General features: G+C 44.3%; 1 protein-coding gene across 2 annotated transcripts in view; it reads left to right on the top strand.

Annotated features, from left to right (window-relative positions):
* The window catches only part of ACSS1 (acyl-CoA synthetase short chain family member 1), a 66721-nt gene that overhangs the window by 12942 nt on the left and 38841 nt on the right, over window positions 1-14938 (top strand). The gene's annotated exons all lie outside the window — the stretch shown is intronic.

Consider the following 14938-nt stretch of genomic DNA (forward strand, 5'->3'; position numbering starts at 1 on the left):
TGGACTAATGATGCTAACCCACTGTTACAGAGAGCTTTTATTTTCCAGTTTTTCCAGCACAGTTGTACTGTGAATAATAATGACAGGGGAAAAAAAGCAATCTTCTTCACTGATGGCAAACCTTGAATTTTACATGTAATTTTTCAGAACAGTAGAAATGTGTTGGTTATCTAAATATGCAAAACAATATTGAGCTGTTTGTGTATTCAAAATGTAGCCGTGGGCTGAACCGTCAGCTGCACTCAAGGCACAACCAGTTGGGTGCATCTGAAGTGGGGAATCTCAAAAGAACCATTTGCTGCTCCCTGTCTACACCTACACTGTCCCAGTGTAGTTTAGAGTAGCTTCAAGGGTGCTCTAAACCATACCAGTTTGTAATGACTCTAGGGACAGTTACATCAGCTGGGGATTGGTGGAGCACGGTAAACTTCAGCCACGGCTGAAGTGGCTGAAGTTCTCATGGCTGGCATGACCCTACATGCAGGGAGGGGTGAGGGCTACACTGTCTCTATGATAGCTAAGGATTCCCCCACCTTTGGGCAATCCTCAGCAACCCACTCAAGGCAGCTTTAAGTTTGCTTGTTCTCTTGAGTAGTGTATAGGGCACATGGTGTGTGCTGGAATCTGACCTTTATGTCTACAGAATATTCTTTACAAGGTATGGATGATTGGGATTCCTTGAATTTATTTGAACACCTGTAGGTTCTATAGTCTTTCTTAACTTCAGGATTTGTTAGTGTTGCTTTAAAAGAGGGCTGGTTCAAGTGTGTGAGCTGGTCAGTAGAAAAAACAGGACTTGCAACTGAATACATTTTATGGCAATGCAGAATTATAGTGCTGTTCAACGGTAATCATAATGAGGCAGTTATAGCAGCTATAAAATTGCTGAAGAAGTAGATTAGTTTGGATCATGGAATTACTAAACGATCAGTTCTGCAGGTGCATTATCATCTTTCTGATATGATTAGTGAGTAACTGTAGCACAAGGACAATATGTTAAGGAAACCTTGACTGATTTTTGCTAGACACATTGGCCTTGATTCTGGGCCATGTTCCATCCCTTTGTGCCAGAACCCAGGGAGACCTCCCTGTGCCTTGTGACAGGTAATGTCCCAGAGTGGAGATGTCCTTGCGTGGCATAGGATAGCATACGTATTCCTGTGCAACTCTGTGTGCTAGCCAGAAAAGCAGCTTATAAAGGGGCTCTGGGAAGCTTCTCTAAGTTAGAGCAGCCCCAGAGGTTGAGTGCTGGCCCAGAATTTGGAGGGCACAAACATAGCTTTAGGCTGTCTTAGTCACCCCCTTAGGCTTTGCCTTCGGAGCAGCGGCGGCGCGCTCAGGGGAGAAGGCGAAGATGAGCTGAAGCGATTCCTCTGCGCCCCCCATTACTTGCTGCGACCCTCCCCGGGGCCCTCCCGCCCCAGCTCACCTCCACTCTGCCTCCTCCCACGAGCACGCCGCAGCTCCGGTTCCCCCCTCCCTCCCAGGCTTGCCAGCTGATTGGCGTGGCAAGCCTGGAAGGGAAGGAGGGAGGGAGAAGTGGAGCGGCGGCGGCGCGCTCAGGGAGGAGGCAGAGGCAGAGAGGAGGTGAGCTGGGGCGGGGAGTGGTTCCTCTCTCTACCCTGATATAACGCGGCCTCACCTATACCACGGTGAGATATTTTGGCTCCCGAGGACCGCATTATATCGGGGTAGAGGTATATTATAGGATAGAAGGATTATTGGGCTCAGTCATGAGTTGCATGAGCCGCCTGGACATAGTATAAGCACCTATCTGGATTGCCAGTCTGTGCCTGGGAGGGAAGGACACTACTTTTTCTTCACTCAGGTGGGCAGGGAATGGGTAGGCGGAGGGGAGAGGTAGGCACAACTTTGGCTCTACTCCCACCCCCATATGCTGGCCAGCACAGAGAGGGAAGTAAATTGCACCAGGAAAAGGGCTGGCACAGATTACTTCCCCTGTGGAGCGAGGGACTGAATTGGGGTTCTCAGAATCACAGTTTGTTCCCGGCTCTGCTCTTGGAGCAGTGCAGTGACACGCTGGCCTTTACTCAGGCCGGATTGCAATGTGCCAATCCAGCCTAACGTTACCAATTCCTCATCCCACTTTGAACTAAGGCACCACAGCACACGTGGTCCCTCTACTGTGGCTGTTGCTTGCAGCCTGCATTCCAGTTCACATGAGGACATACAGAGTCAGGCATGCAAAAGGGAGTGTTATCAGCAAAGTTGATTGTATTTATAGCAATGGAGGTAAGTACTTTTTTCTTGGAAGTTAGTTCAAATGTTTCTTTATCCAAAAAGATTGATGAAGGAATTGGCTAAAACAAACAGCTTTGTGCAGACTTTCATCTCTGCCCTTACCAGCTAGATTTAAATAGTTTTATTAGATGATATAGGACTAACTGCCAAAAAGATGAATTGACTCCTCTGAAGAGGGACCTTAGCCCGCGCCCAACTGTTGCTAGGAGGGACAAGCTGTCACTGTTGAGCTACCGGAGATAGCAGGTGACAAGCAAGATAATTTAGGAGAGTGGGGACAAAAGACAGAGTGATGAATTTGAAACAGAGGACGGGAATTATAAGTGATCTCTCAGTGGTGAGCATGTCCTATCCTATAGGCCACTGGAGAGCATTGCTTCCTCGGGGAAGCAGTGTGGTGCAGTAGACAAGGCACTGGACTGAATATTAGGAGACCTGGGTTTTAGTCCTTGCACTGTCACTAAGCTGCTCTGTGCCTCAGCTTCCCCATCTGTAAAATGGGGATAATGAGATTTGTCTTTTTTGAAGCACTTTTAGGTACATGGATGGAAAGTGCTGTAAAGGAGCTAAGCGTTGTTGGGACATGTCTGAAGCTGGTTGTCAGAGGCAATAGCCTGTCTGTGGAGAGTGAGACAAGGCATCAGGAGCAAGAGAGAGACAGCTTGATGTTCGCTGGGGAGGGAAGCCAGTGTAGTGAGAGCCAGCTGTCAGCTGTCCAATTGCATGTTTGTGGTAAGGCACTCAATCCGGTCAGGTGCTTTTCGCCCTCAGCTCCCATGGAGATCATTGGGTACAGAGAGCGCTCAGCACCTTGCATGTTCATTTTCAAAGGCCTTGTATAGATTAGGTTTTAAAGATGTGATGTTAGCATGTGTTAGCAAACAGGTTATAAAAGTCTAGAGTAGGGAAGGCACACTGCCTTTAACACATGCTAAGTAGGTTGAATCAATGTCTTGTTAACTCGACTAGCTCAGCAGAGGTTAACGGCAGAGGGTGGAATCCTGGCCCCATTGAAGTCAATGGTAAAACTCCCATTGGCGGAAATGGGGCCAGAATTTCCCATAGGGGTCCTTGTTTACACTAGACTTCTAAAATGAATTAGCTCAAATATATTAACTTCACACCTTTAAATCCCATCTACATGAGGTCAGAATGACCAGCTCACTGATGATGCATGTATAACAAACATTACTTTGCTAATTGGCTGAATCCTTTTGTCGACCATTGGGATGAGTCATAAGTTTAACTGCTTTTCTCCTAACTTGTAAATTTAGAGCAAAGCCTCCTGGTGACACTTCAGTAAAACTGGGGTTTTTGGTTTTGTTCTTCATACAGAGTAAAAGGGAGTAGTGCTGACCAAAAAATATCTCAACACCTCAACTGCTAGAAGAGGGCCTGATCCTCCCTGATTGAACTAACCTCGTTATCTCTAGCCTGACTCACTCTTGCTTGCATATTTATACCTGCCCCTGGAAATTTCCCCTACATGCATCCGAAGAAGTGGGTATTCACCCACGAAAGCTCATGCTCCTATACGTCTGTTAGTCTATAAGGTGCCATAGGACTCTTTGCTGCTTTTACAAAAAATATCTGTGAATACTCGTTAGAACTTCTAAATGAATCCATTTCTTAGGCCATGTTTATATCCCTTTTGTGGTGGGGAAACATTAGAACATTCTTGTGTATTGGCTCAAATGTTTATGGAAAAAGTTTGAAAACAGATGTCAGCATTTGTTCTCATTCCCTCCTGCTCACTTTGTGTGGTTATGTAGTCTGAGTCACAACCTAGTTAGTTCTAAGTAAATAAAAATATGTCCCTAGGGAGGTCTGTAAGGTAGAGAAATAAAAACACTTACAATTCACAAATTTGGGGTCAGATTGTGGAGACTTTACTCACTAGTGCAGAGTTGCTCACCTGAGTAGTACCATTGATTTGAATGGGACTACTTGTTTGAGTAACCACTCACCAAGGGGAGTCGGGGTTCATCGTATTTGTGTGGCCCTGCAGTGTGCATCATATTTAAGTAATGATGGAATCTTAACACAGTGAAAAAGGGTCTGGCTAAAGTCACAGGCCAGCCAATTCACTGGAAGGGGTGTAGCTTCGTGAAAAAAAATGCGATCAACAGAAACTTTGCTAGTACACGTTCAGCTTTTCAAAACAAGGAGAAGTAGCCAGCAATAGTAGTGAACAAATTGTTCCGGAGATCAGTTGCAGTAAGCATTTCTGCAGCATGCTGGCTGGCCGACATGGAATTCTGTACAGCAACAGAGCAGGATCCCTATTGTAGTGGTCGGATGCAGCTAAGAGTGGCCTGTTGACTTGCTGCACTGCCCTTTGCATGTATAGTCAGGGGCATCCTGTTTTATGCAAGAATACAGAAAGGTGGAAACAGAAAGACACATTTGTAATACATCAGATTAAGCTTTGTAGTGTCCTCCTGGAAAGATCTCGCTTAAAAATGGTATAAAAAGATTCTCTTTTTACACAGGATGTACAAAGAAACATATCACATTACAGAGGTTAAAGGGATACTTTCAGCTAATTTGGGCCAAAAAAGAACTTTTGCTTAAAACAAAAAAGGTTTACAAAATCTAGTATTATCAGATTTTTTTCATGTTAACATAAAAATTAAAGCAAACATTTTGTTTTGTATTTAAAGGTTAATTTTCTTGTGGTGTTTATGACTGAGCACTTCCTTGTTGGGCTGAATTGACTTGAAACTAACTAGAAATGAAAGTGAAACTCTCTAGTTTATCTTCATTGACCACAATGAGTAAGACAAATAAACAGAATTAATAGCAGAAAAGTAAATAGCATTTTACAAAACTTTCAGTTTAATTATCTAACATATTAGTAGTAACCCAAGTAAAGGAGATTTTTTTTTTAATAAATAAGCATTTTAGCCTCACAGTGTCACTTTAGAGAACTGGTACCAATCTCGTCACTGAACAAATTATGGAACTCTTTACATTCTCTATGAGTTGGCATTAGAGAGTGTTATGGCAGTTTTCATCTTTAAAGCGAAATCCATAAAGATTTAAAGTGAAAATGCACTACATACCTATTTTTTAAATTAGGTTCTTAGATTGAGGCTGTCATTCCAAAAAGTCAGATTTAAAACAGTAGTATGTCTTGTACTGAGTTTTATTTCCATTTCAGTTTGTCCTGCCTGATCACAAAGGTCAGTAACACAGAGCTATTATGCATTATTAAAAATTGAAGGCATTTTAGCTTCACTGTAGTGACTCTAAAACAAATGAAGGCTAATTTGTGGTGCCATTCTGTACTGGCAAATTTGGGGGCATTATTTCAAGTGATCTAACTTGAAAATACCCAACAGTTGATGTTGTACTAAAAATGTTTTCACCTGACCAATTGCATTTGCAAAGTTTGATCATTTAGGGTAAAGCTCTGCACACATTGCTTCTGCTGAATTCACTCACATGTGAAATCAGAATTTTTCCCTGGTAGGGCCCAAAACTTATTGTAATGTTCCTAAGAACAGATGTGGGATAATTCTGCAGCACTTTGCTTATAATGACACCTGCCTTTGACAAATGCCGTGATGTTTGGAAGTGTTACATTTTTAGTGTCTAAGAAAAAAAGATTTATAACCAATTACAAACTTTTACAGGTAAAAGAAAAACAGTGGCAGAGGGCAGTTGGTTAGGAACCAGAGTTACCCTCCTAATACAAAGATTTAACAAAAAGAACAGGAGTACTTGTGGCACCTTAGAGACTAACAAATTTATTAGAGCATAAGCTTTCGTGGGCTACAGCCCACTTCATCGGATGCATAGAATGGAACATATATTGAGGAGATATATATACACACATACAGAGAGCTTGAACAGGTGGGAGTTGTCTTACCAACTCTGAGAGGCCAATTAAGACAACTCCTACCTGTTCAAGCTCTCTGTATGTGTGTATATATATCTCCTCAATATATGTTCCATTCTATGCATCCGATGAAGTGGGCTGTAGCCCACGAAAGCTTATGCTCTAATAAATTTGTTAGTCTCTAAGGTGCCACAAGTACTCCTGTTCTTTTTGCGGATACAGACTAACACGGCTGCTACTCTGAAACCTGTCAAAGATTTAACAGGTTGCTTTTCCTTTTATTAACTTTGTACCTGGGACTCAAACCAAGACTATAATCTGTGGATCCTCAAGCAAGTACTGGCAGCCTTTAGATCCTGAATGGGGACATTGGGCTGTGTATTACATTCCCATCCACGTCCTATTTCAAAGTGGAGGAACTGGCTGGGTGGTGAATTTCCTTCAGCTCAAATCCTGCTGCTGCATGGAAAGATGGGGTCAGCATGTGAGATCTTGAGCCAGTTTGGGTTCAAAAGTTCAGGTCCCAAGAAGGTGGCTTGTGTAGCTTGTGCCTAAAGATGATTCAGACTAACAAGTTAGTGTTATAACATTCTAAACTACAGTAGTGTGACTATATATGGGATCAGATTTATTAGGAAAATGATCTAAATACATTTATTTTGAAAAATACCACATCCAGAAAGAGTATTTGATGTGGTCTCTTATGTGAAAATAACTAGCCTCTTTCCTTTAGAGAACTGTAGATGATCTTGCTGTAGTTAGAGATAACACCAGAGTTACTGGGAAATGTTTCAATAAGATAGGAGAACATTCATAGCCATGGTGAGAACACAGCCACATGCTGATAACAGCCAGCTTTTCCAGGAGCCCTTAGCACTGGTGGCTCTGTCAGCCGTTTGTTCCAGGTATTGGGCGGTGGGTTTTGAGGACCTTGTTGCTTCTGTCCTTGGCGGGGAAGGAATGGAAAAATGTGATTCAGGAGCTTTTAATAGAGGTACCATAGAGAGAAGAGGAAAAACGTTTGCATTCGTTAGGTTATGATTTTAGCAGGAGCATTGGCTCAGATAATGACTTGCTGGCTGAGTTCAACAGTTTTCTGTGCTTTTGCCAGCAGATGTTGCTGTGATTAATAGGGCCAGCTCGGAGAGCTTGCACAGCATTTGTCAAGCATTCAGAAGAAAAGGAAAGCAAACAATAACTTTTCAAAGAAGAAAGTGACAATTATCCCAGCACCATGCTTCCTTCTGGCATGGTGCTTCCACACATGAAGCCTGAACCAAAGCCTTTTGAAATCAATGGAAAAACTCGGAAGTCCATTGATTTCAGTGGGCTTTAGACCAGGCCCATGGCCATGGAGCGAGCTGCAAGAGCAGTGCTGTTGCTTCTTAGCAGGCAGGAATGTGCACGCTAGCTCCCTTCTGCTAATATTCCTAATAGTGCCGTGTCAAATTCAACGGAAGAATAGGCTAGCCATGCAGCACCCTGGCGGAGAGCATCAGAGTGTTGCTAGCGTGGCTCTTCAGTTATCGATTCAACTCCTACAGGGTCCGTTTTTAATTTTTTAAAAATTGAATTGATTTCCCCCCAATTCCTTCACTTCTGCCAGAGACTGAACAGTGTGTGTGGTTTAGGAGGAGCCTGAGACTAGAGACAGTGGTTGGGGTAAGAAGTTGCTTACTTCCTCGCCCAGATTGTTGTTGCAGATATTAGATAAGACCAGACATAGCCCGGGTTCCTAAAGTAAGCCACTAGCGATACCCTCCCCCAAACGGACATGTAACCGTTTGTTTATGGCCAGTTAGCCATGCTGTTATCCAGGCTAGTAGCAATTCATTTTTCAAGTAACATTTTGTGAGACCATTATTCCAGTTTTGTGCTGGTGTCAATCCTTCATTTCAACTGATTTTTCAAACTTCTTGTCTCTATTTTTCTTGCTAAAGACAAATTTTTGAAAAGAGAGTTCAGAATCTCATTCCTTTTGGGGTCATCATTAATTTTATCTCCATCTTCATTTATTAATGGACCTGTTGTTTCCCGGGTCTTTTCCTTTTTACGTCGGTAAAAGCCCTTCTTATTCCCCTTAGCCCGTTTTGCTAGCAGGAGTTCATTTGCCTTTGCTGTCTTTATCTTCGCTCTGCAGACTGCAACTGACTCTGAATTTGGTTGCCTCCCCCTTTCTCATTTCTAGTACAGGTTTTTTTTATTAACTACCGAGCTTTGAGCAGCCCTATTATGAAGCCTCATTGTCCAGCTCTTAACTCTTGGAATTGGCTTTTTCAGAGGAACTGCAGTCTGTTGTCCCATAAACTGGAGTGTCTTTAAGAGGGGTTTCCCCAGCTTTCTCTTAGATTGGTGAATATTAATGCTTCCTCTTTTTACACCATACTCACTAAATGTTTGACTTTCCCAAAAATCTAACACCCTTTCTTCATAAACCCATTCTTTGATGAATTCAAGGTGCTTGTGATCACGGGTTCCAAGCTTCCGTATTATTTTGTCACTTCCTCCATAGATCTAGATGGCTTCTCTTGCCTTCCCTCTGTATAAGAATATTTTAGATGTTTGACTGGCCGATGGAGAGTCAAATTCCCTTACAAATACACTGTCTTGCAGATGAGAAAACCTTTGCGAGTTGCTCCAAGATTGTTCATTCTCCTCTGGTTCTGGTGGTTTGTAGTAGATCCTACAGTGTCCCCACCACACCCTGCATTGTCAGTTATCTCCCTTGCAGTGTAAAAGTTTTTGATGTAAAACTCCACCCCCTCCCTCCCTTCTTCCTCTATAAATATCGTACCCATCTGTATGGACATTTCCTTACGAGACTCTTCCTATTGGGGTTCCGTTATGCCCACTTCCTCATAACCTTCATACTTTATTTAGCTTTGGGTGGTTCTTGTTTGGTTCCCGTACTCCTGTTGTGTGCAGATGGGAAAAAGCAGCTCTGGGGTAAAAGCCACTCTCCCATATAGATGCCTCTTTCCTCTCCATGGAACTCTGGTCTGCACATCCTGAGGGAGCAGGTTGACGTTGCCAGCAAGAAGAGCGAGAGAGTCTAGGAAATAGCTACTTTACTCAGCTTTTTTTCCACCTTTAAGTTCTTTGGGGTTTACAGTGCTTAAAACAGTGTAAGTTATTCCCCTTCCATGATTTTTCAGTCCCACAGAGGATGTCTGCTTGTGGGACGAGGCAGGTGCTGTGTAGCCTAGGTGGGAAACACAAGACTTGCAGAAGTAGCTTCCTGCCGGACAGGGATTTTATTTAAGTTTCTTCCTTGTAGAAACTTTCTGCCCCACCTTCTAATAGCCACCTCCCCTCCAGGTCTCTTCCATCATGGACCCCACGTCCAAGTGGCTTAGCAGCCATGGGTCTGTCCTCCTCTTCTGTGCTTTTAAGGTGCAAAGGGGATGTAAAGTTAATAGGTCAATGGAAAAAAGAGCCTAAGGTTCTGTAACTGTGTCTTAATCCTTATTAACTCATTCAAGCTCAGTCATTGAGCAAATAACTCAAGATCAGTCATGAGAGTTCCTGTGTGTTTCTACAAATGCTGTTCCTGAGAGCTAAGTAAATAAACAAGCATTTAAACAACTAGAGTATAACTTCTGAATTAGGGCTTTTTTTGGCATTTCTATCCAGGACAAGCAGGTAGTGTACTAAAAAGCACAGACATATTTTTATTTTCCATTGTGGTTAAGAGGTTGTCATCCTGCTTGCTTACAACCATCTGCTTCAGGCTAATTTCCTCCTGTACAGCCCAGCTGATCAGCAAAAGCAATTTCTGTTTGTCTTGCTACATTTTATGTTTGATTCATTATCATAACTCTCAAGTGTTAAAGAAGATCTGAACTGTACCTGGAAGCCTGAGGTGATGTTTTGACGTAATGTTAGAGTAACAGTAATTTGTGCCATGAGTCCTGATGATTGTATTTAAAAATTACATTGAAACAAGGACTCTGAAACCAAATGATTTGACTAAACAAACTGCACACTGGTTGCATTCTGTGCCCACATGGGCACACCTATATAGCTCTCATTTCTATGGGGCCTTTCTGCGTAGAGCAGTGGTCTCCAACCTTTTTATGCCCAAGGTCACTTTTTGAATTTAAGGGCAACCCAGGATCTACCCTGCCCCTTCCCTGAGGCCCTGCCTCGCTCATCCATCCCGTTTCCCCCCACCCCCCGTCGCTCGCTCTCCCCCACCCTCACTCACTTTCACTGGGCTGGGACTGGAGTTTGGGAGGGGGTGTGGGCTCTTGGCTGGGGCCAAGAGGTTCACAGTGTGGGAGGGGGCTCTGGGCTGAGCCTGGGGCAGAGGATTGGGGTGCAGGAGGGTGCTCCGGGCTGGGGCAGAGTGTTGGGGTACAGGAGGGGGTGTGGGGTGCTGGCTCTGGGAGGGGGCTCAGGGCTGGTGTTTGGGGTGCAAGAGGGGGTATAGGGTGCTGGCTCTGGGAGGGGGATCAGGGCTGGGGCAGGGGCTTGGGGAGTAGGAGGGGGTTTGGGGTGCTGACTGGGAGGGGGTTCAGGGCTGGGGCTTGGGGTGCAGGAGGGGATTTGGGGTACAGGAGGGGGTATGGGATGCTGGCTCTGGGAGGGGGCTGGAGGTTGGGGTGCAGCCTCCCGCTGGGTGGCACTTACTGCGGGTGGCTCCCGGTCGGTGGCACAGCGAGGCTAAGGCAGGCTCCCTACCTGTCCTGGTCCCACGCTGCTCCTGGAAGGGGACAATGCACCACTGTGTCCCTTCTCTGCCGGCACCACCCCCTCAGCTCCCATTGGCACAGCTCCCCGTTCCTGGCCAATGGGAGCTGCGGGGGCAGTGCTTGCACGCAGGAGCAGCACGCTGAGACCCCTGCCCTCCTTCACGGGGCCACGCTGGCCGCTTCCGGGAGCAGTGTGAGGCCGTGGCAGGCAAGGAGCCTGCCTTATTGGCAGCCCAGCAGCATCACTGAAGATCACGATCGACTGGGAGAGTCCCCGGGGTCGACCAGTTGATTGCGATCGACTGGTTGGTGACCACTGGCGTAGAGCATCATAAAGTGAACTATAGATAGGGTTATTTATTCCTGTTATGTTACCTTGTAGAACAAGAAGTAAAAAGAATATGGGCGCTCATTGCACAGGAAGTCAATGAGGTTTAGTAAGAACATAGCAAGATTAAGGGGAAAAAAAGTTGGACATTCATATGGATAACAAAGAATATTCTGAGTTAGAAAACTTATTGCTAACAAAACTCTTGGAAGGGATATTAAACATGCTTTCAGATTTAAGCCAGCTGCTATTTGCAATCTCTAGCTATTAGAGATCAGGATGAGACCTAATGTAAGGGGCAGATTACCCCACATCTGCTGGTCTATACTATTATGTGGACCACTTTTACAAGACTAGGATATATTTTTGCACAAAGTATGTCTTGTGAGGTATCATTTGAAAATTCATAAACTGCTGAACATTATTGTCCTGGTAAAATACGTGTATCAACATTTATGTAAAGTTATAAGATTCTGCTGTGTAGAATTGTTATAACATGCTCCAACATTAAGAAAAACAGGCCCAAACCAGTTTTTCAGAGACAAAGACACACTGACACCCCAGCCAGGTGTTAAAGAGCTATCACTTGCTTAAGCTGCCATTCTCCAGTAATGGGAAGGTGTGAATAAGAAATTTACATTTAACCACAGGGACAGTTCCACCCTCACATCCACAAGAGACTACTTGTTGCTTGCACCCCAGTGTGGGGAGGGGTAATCCTCAAGGTGGGGGGAAGGGTATAAGAATGGAGGACGCACACAACACAAATGACCTCTCTCCTCCTTCATCTCTGCTCATGACATCAAGGACTCTCAAAGAACTGAACTAAAGGGGTGGGGTCCCAGGCTGAAAGGAGACGCAGCCTGTGAAATTTATGTGAAAGCATATGGTGAGATAAAACCTTTGCTTTTAAGTTCACATAGCTTGTTCAGTTAAGTATTAGCTCCATTTTACTCTTTTATTTTCTTTTGTAACCAATCCTGACTTGTATGCATCATCACTTGCAATCTCTTTTTAAAATCTACCTTTCTGTAGTTAATTAACTTATCTTATTGTTTTATCTTAACCAGCGTGTTTGGACTAGTGTGGGAAACTCCGTTTGGAATAACAAGGGTGGTGCATGTAGCATTTTCCTTTGATGAGATGAGGGACTTTCTATGAGCTTGCCCTGTCCAGCACACTACTGAACAAGACGCACATTTCTGGGGGACAAGGCTGGGATCAAGAATTTGCAGGTGTCTCCCCGGGTATAATTCATGAATGACTGATCAGAGTGCTCATGTGTTTAGCTGGGAGTGAATTTGCAGGCTGAAGGCTGTGTGAGCAGGTGTAGGCTGCATCTGCACTACTGGACTGGGCTGGCATAGTCTCCATAGTATAGACCTACCCTTAGCAAGGTTGTGTGGTTCGGCCATATTAATTCATAATGCGGTGTGGTCTGTGTAGACAAGAGTGAGTTAGTTTTTGCTGGCGAGTGGAAGAGTGGCAGGGGAGAGTAGGACAGATTCAATTTTTCTTTTTAATGGTTGGATGCAAAATATCATGAGCTTCTGTCAAAAAAATCCTGAAGCCATCCCTGGACCTAATGTGGTGATAGAGGGCACTGTGCTGCAGAGATGGGGGTGGGTGAGTTACTAGAGGGTACTTTCCTGTCTGAGTCAGTACTGACCCCAATGTACCAGTGTGGTGCTAGGGGAGATAAGATATTTTACACCACAGACACCATGATCCAATGAATTTCAGAACCTAGGAGAGAGTTTTCCTCACATGTGATCTCCCTGCCATGCCTCAGGGCTGTGGTGGCATCAGCAGCTTGAAGCTCCTGGTGCCTTCACGGGGCCCCAGAGCTTTCCCTACCCCTCTGGCTACTTGGCTCATGCTAGCGCCTTTACCAATACCATATCCTGGAGCAATCTGGGTTGCTCTTGGAGTTCTTCAGTCCAAGCACTAAACCATGCTTAGACCTGTTTTGTTTGTGAAACGTGACAATATCTTGCCCCATGGTGTGGCAGTTCTGGTCTGTTTTCCACAATACAGATGTTGAAGGAAATGTATGAGAAATTGCAATCTGTGAAGTGCACAGTGCTCTCTTTTTTTGTTTGTTAGAGGAACATTTCTGCCATTAACCCAATGTGTCACATGGACAAGCAGTGTGAATAGTCCATTTGTTCTTATTCAGTGCTTTTGGGTTTCTTTCTACAAGGAACTGGATTGTGGTTTGGTTCTTGTGACAATGACCCCCTGTAACACCATTCCAAATAATGTCATACTGTAATGAAATTATACATTGTAAGGAGCATGACCCAGTTGTTGATCACATTCTTGTAAAATATATTGTTCAGACTAGTCTCTCGGGCATATTTCACTCTGCCTCTGCTCTCATACATGTAAAATAAATACAGTGTTTATCCTTGCATCTTAGACATTTCTGAAACATCAAGTAGTTACTGCAGTTCTGCTCCAAGATGCCAAAATTGTTTGTTTAAGTGAATGTATGGCCTGATTTTCAGAGGTTTTGAGCAGCCAGAGCTTCCACTGAAGTAAATGAGAGCTGTGCTGCTCAGCAGCTCTGAAAATCAGACCATTAATATGAGGAGACAAATATTGTAATAGGCATGCAGCTACTGCAATTCTGCATTGCTTAGGCCAGTGGTCTCCAAACTTTTTTGATCGCGCACCCCATCAGTAAAAATTTTTGAGCACGCACCCCCTGCCGTGTCGAAGCAAAAAAAAAAAAAAAGTGCTCCTGCTGCCGTGCACCCCCAAGGATCCTCTTTGGAGACCACTGGCTTAGGCAGCCTGGCAAAACACAAAGACACATTACTGTCCATTCTACTGCCACCTACATTGTTCCACTAACGTTAGTCATAGGTTCATTCATCTATTCAAAGGCCAGAAGGGACCATTGTGATCATCTAGTCTCACCTCTTGTATAACACAGGCCAGAGAACTGCACCAAACTAATCACTAGAGCAGATCTTTTAGAAAAAATCATTCAGTCTTGTTTTAAAAATTGTCAGTGATGGAGAATCCACCACAACCCTGGGTAAATTGTTCCACTGTTACTCACTGTCCACTCCATTGTTACTCTCACCATTAAAAATGTATTCCTTATTTCCACTCTGAATGTGTCTAGCTTCAACTTCCAGCCATTGAATCACGTTAGAACTTTCTCTGATAGATTGAAGAGCCCATTATTAAATATTTGTTCCCCAGGTAGCTCCATATAGACGGCAATCAAGTCATCCCTTAATCTTCTATTTGTTAAAATAAACAGATTGAGCTCTTTGAATCTGTCACTATAGGCATGTTCTCTAATCCTTTAATCGTTCTCATGGCTCTTCTGTGAAGCGTCTCTACTTTATCAGTATGCTCCCCTATACAGACAGAGGAGTTTCAACTTTTGTTTTTGTTGCAATTAAGTCTCTGCTTCCCTGAGGTGATTTTGAAAACTACTCACATTCTGTTGTCTCTTAACGCAGTTTGGATGCTTAGGAGCATATACTTAATCTGCATATGCAGCTCCCATTGACTTTATCACCAGGGCCGGCTCCAGGCACCAGCTAAGGAAGCAGGTGCTTGGGGCGGCCAATGGAAAGGGGCAGCATGTCCGGGTCTTTGGTGGCAATTCTGCGGCGAGTCCCTCTCGGAGCGAAGGACCCGCCGCCGAATTGCCGCCAAAGAATGAAGCGGCACGGTGGAGCTGCCGCTGAAGTCCTGCCTATCGCGGCTTTATCTTTTTTTCGCTTCGCCGTTTGGGGTGGCAAAAAAAGTGGAGCCGGCCCTGTTTATCACCAGTACAGATGCCCA

The sequence above is a fragment of the Malaclemys terrapin genome, chromosome 3 (genome assembly GCF_027887155.1).
Source record: "Malaclemys terrapin pileata isolate rMalTer1 chromosome 3, rMalTer1.hap1, whole genome shotgun sequence".
Lineage (NCBI taxonomy): Eukaryota > Metazoa > Chordata > Testudines > Emydidae > Malaclemys > Malaclemys terrapin.